Here is a 14745-nt window from a genome sequence, read left to right on the forward strand (position 1 = left end):
GACCCTTCTTTTCACTACATCTGTATCTTGGGGGTAAATACCCAGTGGTACAATTACTGGGTCACAGAGTAGCTCTATTTTTAACTTTTTGAGGAACCTCCACACTGTTTTTCAAAGTGACTGAACCACCTTGCGTTCCCACCAACAGTGTGAGAGGGTTCTCCTTTCTCCACATCCTCTCCGACATTTGTTATTTCCTGTCTTGTTAATTTTGGCCATTCTAACTGGTGTAAAGTGGTATGTCAATGTAGTTTTGATTTGAATTTCCCTGATGGCTAGTGATGATGAACACTTTTCCATGGGTCAGATAGCCATTTGTATGTCTTCTTTGGAGAAGTGTCTGTTCATGTCTTCTGCCCATTTTTTGACTTGATTTGTTTTTTGGGAGTTGAGTTTCAGAAGTTCTTTACAGATACATGAAGAGGTTCCGCCCAAGGGAGGTATGGATATGTACAAAATCCTGGGGCAGTGCAGGAAATAAGGGAATGTCAGAGAGGGAGGCCAGAGCTGGTTCAGAAAAGGTGAGGCTCTTCAAACACATGTAGATGAGGGCGTGTGAGCACTGGGTCTAACGTGTCATGAAGGTTGGTTTTGTTCGGCGTGACAGGATTAGGAGATGGTGGTCAGACCAGCCTCTGCAAGGAGCCCAGGGAATTCCTACCAAACTGCCTCCTGGAATGCAGCACCAGCCCTTCCCAGTCTCCTCAGCTTCTGCTCACTCACCGCCCAATGTCCACTCACTGCATCCCTGGCACCGCCAAGGGCAAGGGCGAGTGGCCTCAGGGGACGCATCTGCAATGCCGGCTCCAAAGCCCTGCCGGCTGATTTTGGTTCAGCAGGTCGGCAGTGGAACCTGGGAAGTTTCCTCTGGAGACTCCAAGGCTGCCCCAGGCATTTGTTCTGTCGTTCCTGTGCTGTCCCCACCAGGAAGAAAGCTCACAGACGTGATGATGATTACAGCTCTCCTGGCTTCCCGTTGCTCTCCTACCCGGTCTCTGTCTATCCCCACATTTGCCCTATGAGGTGTTCAGAGCAGTTGATTGTTCTTCTAGGAATACAGTTTTGAGAAGTGAGAATGGCAGAGGTTATTCGAGCACTGCGGGGTCCCACCATCGCAAACTGAGGACCCAGACGTCGCAGGACTTGCCAGTGTATCTCCCCCTGGAGCACAGAGCCTGTGGGGGGCCCGGGGTGACCTTGTGGTGACCCGCTCTGCAGCCCGCCTCAGAAACGTGCCTTTAATGGGGTCCACCGTGCTCTCCAGAGTATTTTGGACTCCATTGGAACAATTCCACAGACGTAGTCATTTTATTCTCCAGATTCCTCTATTCCCAATTTCTGCAACGTTCTGTTCAGCTGTAAACTTTAAAATGCTCTAGAAGTAAAATCCATGATCCGATCTAGTCAGGATCATTAGATGACAAGGAACGTATTGTGAGTAGTCCGCCTCCAGCTAGCTTGACAACACAAGGCGCTTCATTTCCCCACACCGTGAGTTCCTCATTGGTGAAAAGAGAAAGTTGGCATCTTCGTAAGGTCTGTCCCAGTTCTTATGAAAGCTCTCGAGTTTACAGCATGGAGCGAGGAAATGTCACCACTGATTTCATGTTCTTTGGCTTTTCCAAGACTAACAACATTGACACAGTGAGCTATGAACTCATGATTCTATTATTGTAGTCGCTGATTGTGCCGTTCGGGGAAAACAGAAATGCATTTTATGCGTCACATTAATTAGGCTTAAAATAGCTCAATTATTTGTTTACTCTAACTTGTAGTCACTTTTCTTGACTGCACTGTCTCCATCTAGAAATGTGGTTTTCTTATATGTCCTGCCTCTTTTTAGAGCCTGCGCCATAAAGCAGGGTGAAATTACACTCTTTGGCACATGCCTCCCCTTTGTTTCTACAGACAGCTGATATTTCATTCCCTTATAGAATCGGGACTGCGATTCTTACTAAAATGAGAGGGGCAACCAAGTCACAAATGCTTTTGTAGCACACGATGCGACGTAGACCCACTGTCGCCCCCGTGGCTTGACCTGAACTTCACATTCTGAGAGACCCAGATCCTACTTTAGGATATATTCTTGTCTTTTTAAATCAAAGTAATCACTCCACACTGTTCAGAAATGAATTCCTGCCATAGATTTTTATCGAACACATCTGACATTTTAAATAAATTTTAGACTGATGAATTCAGTGTTTCTGTGACAGAGATCATAAACATTTTCCTTTTTCCAAAAGCAATGTGAAGAGCGTATATTTGTACTATAGTTAATGCTATGTTAAGTCAGTGGAATATAGTTGCTGCAAACATTTGTAGAGCAAAGGAAAAAAAGCCTTTATTTAAGTCTTGCCAAGAGCAGAGATAAAATGAGCAAATGCACAGTGGAGTGGAGGAAAACATAAAGATCCATACGGTTTTATTGCTGTGGCGCCCCGGTGTGAGCATCTTATTTAAGCCTCATGAAATATATGGTATGGTCGCTAATAATTTCATGTTTGAATGTGAACCTTACAAGAGATGTTTGTTGAGTGAATAAATGTTGGATCAGTCTGTCTTTCTTTCTTTCTTTTTTTTTTTTTCCTGTTATGGAGCTTTCATTTCCTCAGCATGGAAATTAGATACAGACACCCTAAGTGTAGTACTGTGTGTATATTTTCATAAGAGTAAGAAATAAAAAAAAAACATAAATTCTCTTTAATGGTGAAATGCTCTTGGCTAACACAGGTACCCTGAAGATGACTTTAGTAGTTATTTCCATTAAATTATAGAATCACAAAGGAGAAAACTGAATTTCATTGTTCTTTTAATCTCCACCACATAACACAGTGTCTGAACATACAATAAAGGCTTAACACATGCATTGTGTGTGTGTGTGCGTGTGTGTGTGTCCCCACCAAGGGCAGGTGAGCAGCCACCATGCCATGGCTTATTTACAAATGAGATAAAAGGGCTTTTTGCAGACCAGAGAAGAATTAGAGCCGGAAGGAAAAGAGGCTGGGGAGGATGGGGGGTTAGATAACAGGGCACTGTTTAGCATAGATATTGGGCTCTAGAATTCATCAGAATGATTTATGACTCATGGCGCCAACCCAGAGACACTCGGTCTTCAGATAGCCTCCTCCATCGGCTTTGATGCACTGTGGTCCTCTGTCATCCTGGTTGCTCTAAGTTCATGTTCTGACGATTCCGCCATGACTCTGGATTCACCCTTCCATCCCTCCTTCCTTTGCTGTCCCTGACATTTCAGGAGTGGGACCTGGCCCCTCTCCAGAGCAGGTCTGAGTTTCCAGCCGTGGCAGTGGTTCCTCGTTAGTGGTCCTAATGAGGCCCTGCAAAAGTTTTGTGCGATCCGTCAAGGCTGGGTGGATGTGGGCGTATTATTATTTTCACTTTTCTCTCTTCTTCCTACCTAGTTCCATCCGTCACAAAATAAACTTCCAGAACCCATATCCAACTGCACGTGGTTGAGTCTCAGCTAAAACTGTCTGTGAAAGACGGTTTTTACGGAGCTCTCATGGGGAGGCTGAAACCCACTGCTTTTTATTTATGTCATTATGTGTGATAAAGACATTAAAATTATAGTGTTTCTCACAAGTTCTGGATAGTATATTTCATAGAAGCCAGCATTTCCATCTCGCTTTGTGTTTGCAGATTAAGTAACAAGTGGTTTGATCTTCGTAAAGAGGATCTATTGTACATTTATGCACTCAGCCAAATTACAGTACAGACGTGCAAATTCCCACCTTCCCTATCGCTCCCAGCTCCTGTCCCTCCTCTTGAAAGATGCCCAGCCCTCCAGTACATAACTTCTCACCATCTGTTTGTTCTCAGCTTAAATGTCCCTGCCTCCACATGACCTGCCCAGTCTCCCCAGCCTAAATTATGCCCCAAAGTCTTGTGTCTTACAGTCCCTCAATTCCTTCCCCACCTCGTTCCTGGAACGGTCAAGCCCTGACTGTGTGCCAGGCACTATCTAGGGACTGAGGAAAGATGGGTCCTCCTCCTAGAGCTTAGGGGCTGTTGGAGAAGAAAAGCACTAAGCATACAACACATCAGTGAGCTGTACCGAAAGTGAAGACGAAGGCAGCTGAGTCAAGTCAAGAGGAGTTTTGCACGGAAAGCCCTTCTGAATAGAGCTGAGAATTTAATAAAGCCGGGAGGGCAACAGTCAGATTCTAGAGGATAGTCCCAGGCAGCAGGAAGGGCCTGGACACAGGCCCTACAGCAGGTGGGAGCTGAGCGAACAGGATGTCCCAGGGACCACAGGGAGGGAGGGAGGTGAGGGACCAGTGGTAGGAAACGAGGTAGGGAGATAAGTGGGGACACACCAGGTACATGAGGGAAAGGGAAAGAGAAAATTGACAACAGGGACCCAGCGAGTCTGTGGGAATTAATTCCCCCTCAAAGAGTTTCACTCAGCATCCACAGAGAACAGGCAGGATGGAAGCAGGGAGACGGGTCCCAGGGTCATTGCACTGGTGCTGATGACGGGCGGCTTGGGCCACTTTGGGGCAGTAGGGAAGGCAACTGCTTGCGCGAGTGTAGCCATGTTTTAGGGCTACGGCTGTCTATGTCAGATTAGGGCTGGTGGTTGGAACTGGGTGTGGGTTTAAGTAGGAGGAAGCAGCCAAAATAACACCAAATTCTTTGAAGCAGGCACCTGGGTAAAGGCCTGCCATTTACTGGGTGGAGAAAGGCTAAGGGATGAAAAGAGAGTAACGAGTGTTTGGTTTGGAACCGTGAAGTTTGAGATTGCTAGGAAAACTTAAGGGGAGCGGTCACACACGTAGTTGGTTGTATGGGTTTGCAGATCAGAGACGTCAACGTGATGGATATAAATGTGGGCAGCATCGGGAGGGAGAAAATGTAGCACGCTTCTAGCTTACGTAGCAGGTGTCTATTCTCGGTCCACATCTAGAAGTGTTCCAGAAATGCAACTTATCTCAATTCAACTTAAGCTGTATTTTGAAACCTTATACCACTCAGTGTTGGAAAAATCTAACTGCCAATTTAGCTAACCTTTTCTAGTTAATTAAATTAACCGAAGTTGACATTAACATGGGTTCTTAATTTAGGCCCCTCCCCCCCAACTTAGCTTCCTGACCTCAGGGAAACCATCTAGTCCTTAGCATCCAGGTTCATGCATTTTGGACTGAGCACTAATTAGCTGCCTGGCCTTCTGCCTTATAGTACATTACAGGACGGTGCTCTCTATTGTCCCCCTTTGTCCCCCTGCCCATGCTGCATGTCCCTTCTGTGTCTGTGGATTTGCTCTACTTTGGGGGCCACAGTGGTTGTTTATTCCTGCCATTTTGGGTACAGAAAACTCGGGTTCCCACAGCCATCCCTGTGCTGCCTCCACAGCCTGAGCTTGGAGGTGAGAGTGTGGGAAGATCTCTTCTACAAACTGACCTTGAGTTCTGCTGTCTTCTTCCTCTTAGCATTGACATTAGAACCATCTTCAGGGGCCCTGGCCAGTGGCCAATTGCTCTGTTTCAGTTCCCACTCTCCTTTTCCATCAGCCAGGAGATCTTTTCGATCTCCCTTTGGGCAAGAAAAAACTGGGTCAGCAAGTATTCTTCCCAGATTTTGCCCTGCCCTCCCTACCCCTTGAAATACAGCTTTGGAACTTTATATTTTATTTATTTACTTATTTATTATTAATTATTTATTTTAGAGAGAGAGCACGGGGAGGGGCAGAGGGACAGAGAGAAGCTTAAGCAGGCTCCATGCCCAGTGCAGAGCCGGACGTGGGTGGGGCTCGACCTCACGACCCTGAGGTCATGACCTGAGTCGAAATCAAGAGTCACAGGCTTAACTGACTGAGCCACCCAGGTGCCCCAGGTTTTTGAACTTTAAAGGCAAGAATTGACATCACCACCTCCGGTTCCTTTGCAACAGTTTTCCTTTAGACATGGGAGGTCTTCTGTGTATCTTGGTGAATGGAGGAAAGTCATGGGGTAAAAGGGAATGTGGTTAAAAAAAAAATCCAGTTAAGACTGCACAACATCATGCAAGACTGGTATACCTGACTTTTGTCTTTCCCATCCGGTAAGCTCGATGGGGGTCAGGCAGTGTTTGATTTGCTCAGCATGGTGGACACAGTAGAACGTAGTAGCTGCTCAGTTTTCCGTGGCATGAATGAATGAGTGCAGTGAGGGAAGACCAGGGCTGTGCGCCTACATACGCAGGCTACAGGTACAGAACGCGTCTGTGCTGCTGTTCGCGGAGAACCGTGACTTAGTGGTCATGACGGGGTGTTCTGGCTCTTCGAGCATATTCTAAGGGTGAGCCAAACCTCAGAATTAGAAACCTCAGAAATTATTTCATAATCTGGAAATTTTCTACAAACTTAAAAAAATGCAACTAGAGAAGCATACTAGAGAGGAAACATTTGAATTTTTCCTGGGTTAGTCTTCAGGGTGCTGGGGCCCTTACGTGCCATCTCACCCCGGCTGCTCAGACCTCTCCTTTAAGGGGAAAGGACCATCAAGCTTCAGAAGTTCAGAGGACAGTGTTGAAAGCTCCACACTGAGAAATTTCTTTGAAGTCTCATGTTTTCTATTAAATCTTCAAGTCGATTTTGTATTTGATTCCGTAACGGGTGTGTGTATGTGTTTTAATATAGGAGTTAAGATATTTTGAAGACAGGCTGCCTCAGCCTCTTACTCTGGTGGAAAATGCGTCCCATCGCTAGGAACTTGGTGTTTGGGTATTAACAATTTGGCACTTTCTCTTAATAACGTTTTAAAAGTTCTATTGTTAAAACCAAATTTCAACAGTGTTAAGGCTGCATTAGCAAAGCCACTAAATAGCCTTACAAAGCAAACTATTGCCATTTTCACTTGCTCAGAAAAATAGTCACCATCTACAATTTTCCCACCATCTACAATTTTCGGCAGGGTGATTTTTTTTTTAAATATATATAATGGGATTATCTTTTTGATTTACACAATTTTATGGGACAAAAAATCAACTAAGATAACTTTGATATAATAATGGAATCTATAGGGATGCCTGGGTGGCTCAGTTGGTTAAGCGGCTGCCTTCAGCTCAGGTCATGATCCCAAAGTCTTGGGATCAAGTCCCACAACAGGCTCCTTGCTCAGCAGGGAGCCTGCCTCTCCCTCTGCCTCTGCCTGCCACTCTGCCTGTGCTCGCTTGCTCACTCTCTCTTCCTCTCTCTCTCTCTGACAAATAAATAAATAAAATCTTTAAGAAAATAATGGAATCTCTATATTCATAATTATATCATGAAAACTGAATGAATTTGTAGGACATCTAATTTTAAGGTTCCTACTAACGCATTTTTCTTGGGTATTTTCTACAACCGTGGCAGGTAAGGAGAACAACCATTATCCTCATGTCCTCATTTTGACAGCCTACAGTTTAACCAGGTACTGTCCTGGCTCCAACACATGCTAACAGTGGGACTTTTAAGTAACTCAGTGTGATTCATATCTCTCATCCATATAATGGGCTTCACTGTCGCTCCCAGGTCATAGGTTTTGAGACTTACTGAAATTATAACTGTTCTGTGCTTTAGAAGATATCACGAATGTCAGACAGATTAGAGGTTAAATTATTCGGGCATTACTGATAGCCATGCTTAATTTGTGACCTTGGTGTGCAGAATACTTTGGATTATCAATCTCCCACCTTTCTTCCCACAACTACCAAATCTAGACTTAAGGCCAACTCAGTTTGGCCTACAGGTCATCACACCATGATCCTTATTTCTCAGTAGACTGAGAACTCCTTCTATGTGGGAAAATTAAGAGGGGAAACAGAGATCAGAGATGTCGTTCTGGAGATGTCCCTCAACTTAACCGACACAGGACTCAGAGACAGTAAGATGGTGCCCACAGTGCTTAACACAGAGCCTGGGGCCACATGGAATAGCTATTTTTAGATACTACTTAATGGTAGCAACAATAGAGACTTTGTTAGCATTTTCTCATTAAAATATATTATTCTGTATCAACCTGTTAAAGTTGGGATTATTTTCAGCTTCACATGATAAAGCTGAGAATCCAAAAGATAACGTAACTTGCCCCAAATCACATACCTGGAAAGAGTGAGGGCTAGAATCTCAGTGCTTTTCTGTGCTTTCATCAATCACTCTAGCTGTAAGTTATTCTTTTCTGGATTGATGATGGTGTCACATGAGAGTCTTAACCAAGCTGAAATCCAGTGTAGAATCTAAATGTTAGATTTATATTTTGTGCGAAGAGAGTAAACAGGAATTATTAGCCAAAGAGATTAGGAAATAGAGATGTAAATATAAACACAGTTAATGATTTCTCTTTCTTATTTTTACAAGTCTTATAACAACGTCTATTTTTCAACTTTCATTATGTATAAAATTGCTATGTTTAAATCCGTTCAGAGAGAGAGAGAATACAGACGCACCTGGGTGGCTCAGCTGGTTAAGCATCGGACTCTTGGTTGCAGCTCAGGTCATGATCTCAGGGTCATGAGATCAAGCCCTCCTTTGGGCTCTGCACTGGGTGTGGAGTCTGCCTCTCCCTCTCCAACTGCCCCTCCCCACCCCTGGGCATGCTCCCCTCTGCTTCTCTCTCTCTTGCTCTCTCTCTCTCTCTCAGACAAAATCCTTTAAAAACACAGAATACACAAGAAGTGAGTTTATATACTTGGATTTAGTATCTATTAATATTCTGCCTTACTACTTTGGATCTTTTCTTTATAAGAAAGGACATTTTTGAGCAATGATGCGAGTGTCCCTCCCACTGATCCAAATCTCGGTCTTTCTTCCTCGGAGGTAGCTGCTAGCTGAAGTTTGTACGGGCGTTTTAAAAATCTCTCGTGAGTTGGCTTCTGCAGCTTCTGTGTTGTTCCCCCAGCTTTCCACTTGAGATCTCCTGGTGCTGATCTATGGAGATGGATCTAAAGCAGTTAGCCTCTTTTATTTTTGTGATTTGTTAAGATGCAGCTCTTGCCACAGAAAACACTTTCTTTCCCCTGATGGGCAAAACAAGTGCCCCGCGGGGCCTTTGAAGTTTTCTGAAAGGGGGTTTCTTCTAAGCGCTCTTTCTTCCTGGGATCTTGTGAAAGCCAGCCCCATTGTCTGAACTGAAGAGACATGTTGGACTTTGAATCTACCCCATGCTTTTCAGTTGGCCACTCTTGGGGTTTAAGAATTTAAATCTTACTTTCCTCACAAACTTCATTCCCCCAAGGCCCAAGTATCATAGGTTATATATTCAGCCTGACATTAGATCTAATAAATATTCGTTGAATTATAGCAACGGAAATTAAAATAAGGTAACGTGATGAACAATTAGAAGATAATTCTCGGGCATCTGGTCCCTGACCGGATGTGACTGAGATAGCCGAGAGAGGTCATTATGGAGACTGGGTTTATTCCATTCTTATTAGCTTGAGTCAGGTGCTGGTGTTTATCGAAACAAGGGCACATCCATTTGGGACCATGTAAAAAGAGGGTTGCCTACCGGTGAGTTTCAAGTGTATACTCATGGGGCCAATACTCATACAGTGAAGTCCATGCTGGTTATACACTTTTTTACTTTTACAGACTCTCAAAGCTGGGATTGAAAGATCATACTTATGTGGCTTTCATTTCGGGCCAGGCACCGGGCCAGTCACGTCGCACGCAGGGCCTTACTCATTCATTTCACAGAGCTGTGAGCATCTCGGCAGTGTGATGACTCACACTGGATGAGGAAACTGAGGCTCAAAGGGTTGAACTGGAATAACACAGCTGGAAAAGCATCTGAACAGGCTGTCTGATGGCAGGGTTTCCTGGTCAACCTCTGAACGGGCTGTCTGACCACAGGGTTTCCTGGTCAACCGTACATCGCCTGATTCCTCATGGGTAGAGTCGTCAGTATCACCCGGTAACACGGGGTACGCCGGAGATGGTGGCTGACTTGTCGCCTGAGTGGTGCCGGCTCTCCCTTGCCGTCACACACGTCCCCTGCCAGCCCACACTGAAGCTCCGGCCCCTCTCGGGCTGGGTCGTACCGAAGTCCCCCTGTAAGAACCACCTGCGGACCACCTACACTTTTACCCGGAAGCCCACTTTATGTTTGTGGCAACAGAGTAGAACTTTCCAATCTCAGTGGCAGGTAGGCAGTATTTCATCTTCGTGACTATTAAACATCACTGCTGAAGCCAATTTATAGCTTCAATCATGAGCCTTGGCATATTATTGGTGTAAAGTGTAAATATTTGAATGTTAATTATCGTAAAACAAACAGGCCACTGTGTCCAAAGCAGATGAATGCTGTTTCAGGAAGCCAGCAGAACCTCGCTAGTAGGCAGCTTGTGTTGTCTCTGTAGGACCAATAATAGATGTCTGGAATCATTTCCACCTCCCTCTGCCCCAACAGCACCTGCCACCTCATTCCAGAAAGTTCTGAAAGCTAAAAGCTGCCCAGAGTGGCTCACATATGTGCATCTTTGCCTTTTAAACTATTTCCCATCTGCCCTACTACTTGAGGAAAAGTCTCTGTTGCTGAAATGATTCGCCCAGAAAGAGAATACGATAGTCTTCCTGAGCCGTTCCTGGTCACCTGACTTTGCACCCTGCAAATTCCCACCCCAGGCACACTTAGCCCCGTTGTACCACTGTTGGAAATGACTAAGTCCCTTTCATACCCATGTGGGCTTCCGTGTCCAACCCTCGTCGCCCTCCTCTTGAAAGTAACCCATGATTACTTTCATCTGTATCGCTCCTCTGTTATAGCCACCTGTCCTGGGACGGAGAAGCAAGCAGTCAGAATTGTCATCTTCCTACCAAGATGACAGACTCCTTGAGATCTTGGACCTTCACACCTGTGGCCTCACTGGAAGTGTTAGTGAATTGGCACCCTATTCTGACTGGGCAAAATCTACTCGGTTGGCCCGCCAAGGCTAAGCTGTCTCTGGCAATTGCCGAGCAGGTGAATTCTGGGGAGGTGTGGATTCCAAGGCCTAACTGGGAAGATCAATTTCTCCAGCAGACAAAAGCATGTTAGGGAAGATGGGATGTTAGGGGATCACGCAGCCAAGTCAGCATAGGGAGCTAGCCCTAAATCTGGCATAGTACTTTATGGCCGAGAGGAAAAAAGTCTCATTAAACTCTCAAGCACTGGGTGTGGTGCATAAACATTGAATTCTGGAGCACAGAAAGAAAATAAAAATTTCAAGCACGGTGCAGCGTCCCCTGGTTTCGTGATCTAGTTTGTACCAAAAGACAGGGGTTCTGGAACAAAGTACATGAAGCGGACCACTTAGAGCTTCAGTTTCTCCGTATACCAAAGGAGGATAACGTTTACTGGGGAGTTTGAAGTAAAGATTACACTGGGAATGCAGAATGAACAATGAGACCGCACGGAGGAGGCACCTGGTACAGTGCCTGGCATGGGGCAGGCATCCGAGACCGCTGCTGCTGGTTCATTCCATCTCCCGACTGCTCCTGACTGCTGTTCCTTGTAGTAACCTAACCATATGGCCACTGCTGACATTTGCCGCGTGCCCGCCCCCCACACACCCCCGCTGGCCTGGGAAGGCTCGCAAGCCGTGCATTGCCTCCCTTTGAGCCCAGCCAGGAGCCCTGTCCAGGCAGTCTCACTTATTTTGTTTTGTGACTTGTAGTCATTCATTTCATTTATTTAAAATATTCGTCGGGAACCTTCTGTGGAACCACCTCCCCTGTTTGCTGGGAACACAAGACTGAAAGTGATATGGTCCCACCCTCAACTAGCCCCCGCTGTTCCCAAGATTATTCAAGCTTCCACATTTGACATTCAACAAGAAGCCACGCCACTGGTGTTTTAAACTCAGGCCTTGGCCAAGCAAGCTCATGTGAGTTGGCCAGCCCTCACGGAACAGTGTCCCTCTTCGCACAGGGGATGGCTACCCCTGTTCTGGTCACCAGGAGACGTGGCCTGAGCTGGGCCACCTTGCCCTTGGGGCCGCCAGTGTGCTCCTGTAGGACAATGAGCCACCGATCCTCCAGGACCCATTAGAAGGCTGGGCAGCCCTCCGCCACCCAGCCCTACTGATTGGGCTGACCTCCTTCTTTCTCTTCTTCTGGACATTAGCTTAAGAATGGGCTGACACCAAGCCCATAGAGAATTGGGGCTGGGGGAGGGGGGCTTGGAGTCCTGCATGCGGCAGTCTGGACGCTAGCTCACGAGCTCACATTCACAGAAAAGGAAAGAAAAGGGATTATTTGGGAAAGGAGCCGATGGGGCTGTGAAGAGCTAGAGAGGCATTCCAGCTGGGGACGTCCCCTCCCTCTTCTGAAGGATGAAGAGTGTTTTCTTGGGTGTGTGACAAGAGCTAATTTTAGAAAAATGAATCTGGGGAGAAAATGACTCCTGAAGTCTATTAAGACACATGAGTGTCTCACTATAGCTCACAGACTAAATCTTCTTTATTATATCAATGTTCAAGTAAATACTTAGATTTAAGATCCTTTAGACAACTTCTACGCCAAAAAAGAGACACGAGCGTTTCCCAGACCAACGGAAAACCCCGGCCAGATGGCCGCTGTAACACACACATCCATCAAAGTGGGTTAAAAAAAATACTCTCCATTCAGGAAAACCAGGGAGCCAGCCTGTGAACCTCCAGGCATAAGAGGGACGTCGTTCAAGTGGCAAAGGCCAGAATTACCTTCTCTCCCCCTGGAACAAAATGAGGCACTGGCGTGTTAACCCTTTGCTGCATTGCATCAGGTTCTCCTGTGGCTTGCACTGGCACTTCCCAGTTTCACCTGATGACTTGTCATAAATGGTACCTTCTGGAAAATGTGATGTCTCTCCAAACGATTTCAAGGAGAGTTAACACTCTTTTGTATTATTTCGGACATCCATGCAGAAAAGTGACTCATTTCTTTAAGAATTAGTACCTAAGAGGCACCAAAATTCCTTAGCAAATAGGACAATCAAAATAATTTCTGGCCATGGGTCATTTTTTCATTGCATCTGGGTTCATCGCTTTAGTGTTCGCATACAGGTTTCCTAGAGGCTTGGCTCGAAAGGCCCCAGAAAATGGGACAGAAGTGGGAATCGACAAACAGTAGTTCAAGGAGGCAGAAAACATCCATCTGCTTAGAATGCAAACCTTAGCACGGCCAGGTACTAGTGTTAGCATCACCATGGAGAGAAGAGAAGGCCACACCACACACAGACTGTGCTTATAATCTTGCCAGTTGTCTTCCCAGGGGAAAACTGGCAAGAACTCCACTGCCTCAGTCACTTAAACTAGCCCCGACAAAGCACACATGAACATGAGATCAGGGAGCACATTGTCATTGGCACCTGGGGACAGGTGACTCACCGGATACATGTCTTATGTCTCCCTGATGCAATTTATATCACACAGCTAATGATGGGATAGAACAATGAGCATGCATTACTTTGCTTAAACTAAATCATTATAATATTTCAGATACACCACATTAGAGGGGGAAAATGTGTTTTTGTCTTTTGTTTTCTTTTTCTGTTTCTTAGCTGAACATTTCTTCCTTTTAGGCTGTCTGGTTCGTTTAAGGACAAGAATGACCAGTGGATCTGACATTGACAATATCCTCCATCTCTCTCTCTAACCTGAATTTTTGTAAAGATGCCAATGACGGGACCAATGATATGTAAAATGATTTCTGTAGCATTTTGCTGGCAGAGGATTTGCTCTTGCCCTGCATTTAATCATTTTGGAGGTGTTCCCTTAATTGGCAGCAGAAGGTTTGCGGCGACGGAGGTTGCGGGGAAGGCTTTTGGATTATTATAAGTTCAGCCTAATCGTAAGTTGAGACAAGGATCCCACTCCTTTCTATTATTACTGTGAATCAAAAGCCACAAAATCTTACCTAATGAAAAATCCTCATTATTGCTTTGGGATCCCTATTGCTTTCACAGTGCTCAGAGGGCTTCACAGATCCCACCCTTCTACTGCCCAAAAAAAGTGGGCAGAGAGAACCAATCTGCCCCGGTCTCCTGGCCCCATGGCAGCTCCTCTCCTGCTTTTCCCTTTTAGGCTTTCCTTTTCTCCAGACTGCCTCACCCCCTCCCTTCCGTGTCTGTCATCTCCCCACAGAAAAAAAAAAGTCTTTGTCTGATTCCCTTGGGAACTAGGCATTTCTGTATAATGGGGTCTGTATGTCTGATGTTCCCACTCTGTTGCTTTGAAACAGCCAAGGGTCCTCGGTCATCTGGCGGGGGTAGGGGGGGCTTTGCGGGGGAAGGTCAGAACCCTCAGCTCTGATCCCAAAGGCCAGAGGTTTCCAGGTCCTCCGTAAAGGATCCAGGTTTCCTCTTCATCATCGCACCCCCAGTCACCCGGTACACACCCCTTCCCTCCTGACTGCATTTTAAAAATAGTCCCTCCAGCAAATGCCCCACAAAAAGCCTCCTCTCCCCCATTCTTTTGTAATCCACCAAGTAAGCGCCCAGAGCTGTTGCTCAGTATGGAGCAACCAAGTAATAAGGATATCCAGCCAGAAGCAAAAAGACTACCTTTTAAATTAGCAACTACAGCCTTGCTGTGGTATAATCATTTCTCTGGTCTTTGTCCTTGGTTCCTGGCAGGAGCTTTTAAAACTCTGGCAATTACCTGAGTGACATGAGTGTCTTTGTTATGTTCATGAGGTGACTCTTGGTGGGTCTCTGCTTGGCTTCAGGATGGGGGCTGGTCACCAGAATGATCACCAGAAAGGCCCCGACTGGGGACTGAATTCGTCACACCGTTAAATCAGTGATTCAGTCAGGC

General features: G+C 45.8%; 1 protein-coding gene across 6 annotated transcripts in view; it reads left to right on the forward strand.

Annotated features, from left to right (window-relative positions):
* Positions 1 to 14745, forward strand: part of ST6GAL2 (ST6 beta-galactoside alpha-2,6-sialyltransferase 2) — an 81756-nt gene that overhangs the window by 22304 nt on the left and 44707 nt on the right. Inside the window, exons 2-3 of one of the 6 annotated variants that reach the window (XM_045981335.1) lie at positions 9563 to 9671; positions 10736 to 10931. The exons of 4 other annotated variants lie outside the window; for them this stretch is intronic. The gene's annotated coding sequence lies outside the window, so the exon portion shown is untranslated. Of the gene's footprint in view, positions 1 to 9562; positions 9672 to 10735; positions 10932 to 13661; positions 13781 to 14745 lie in introns of those variants that run through there. One more of the 6 variants, XM_045981337.1, reaches the window with a different exon arrangement.

This window comes from Meles meles, chromosome 16 (genome assembly GCF_922984935.1).
Source record: "Meles meles chromosome 16, mMelMel3.1 paternal haplotype, whole genome shotgun sequence".
Lineage (NCBI taxonomy): Eukaryota > Metazoa > Chordata > Mammalia > Carnivora > Mustelidae > Meles > Meles meles.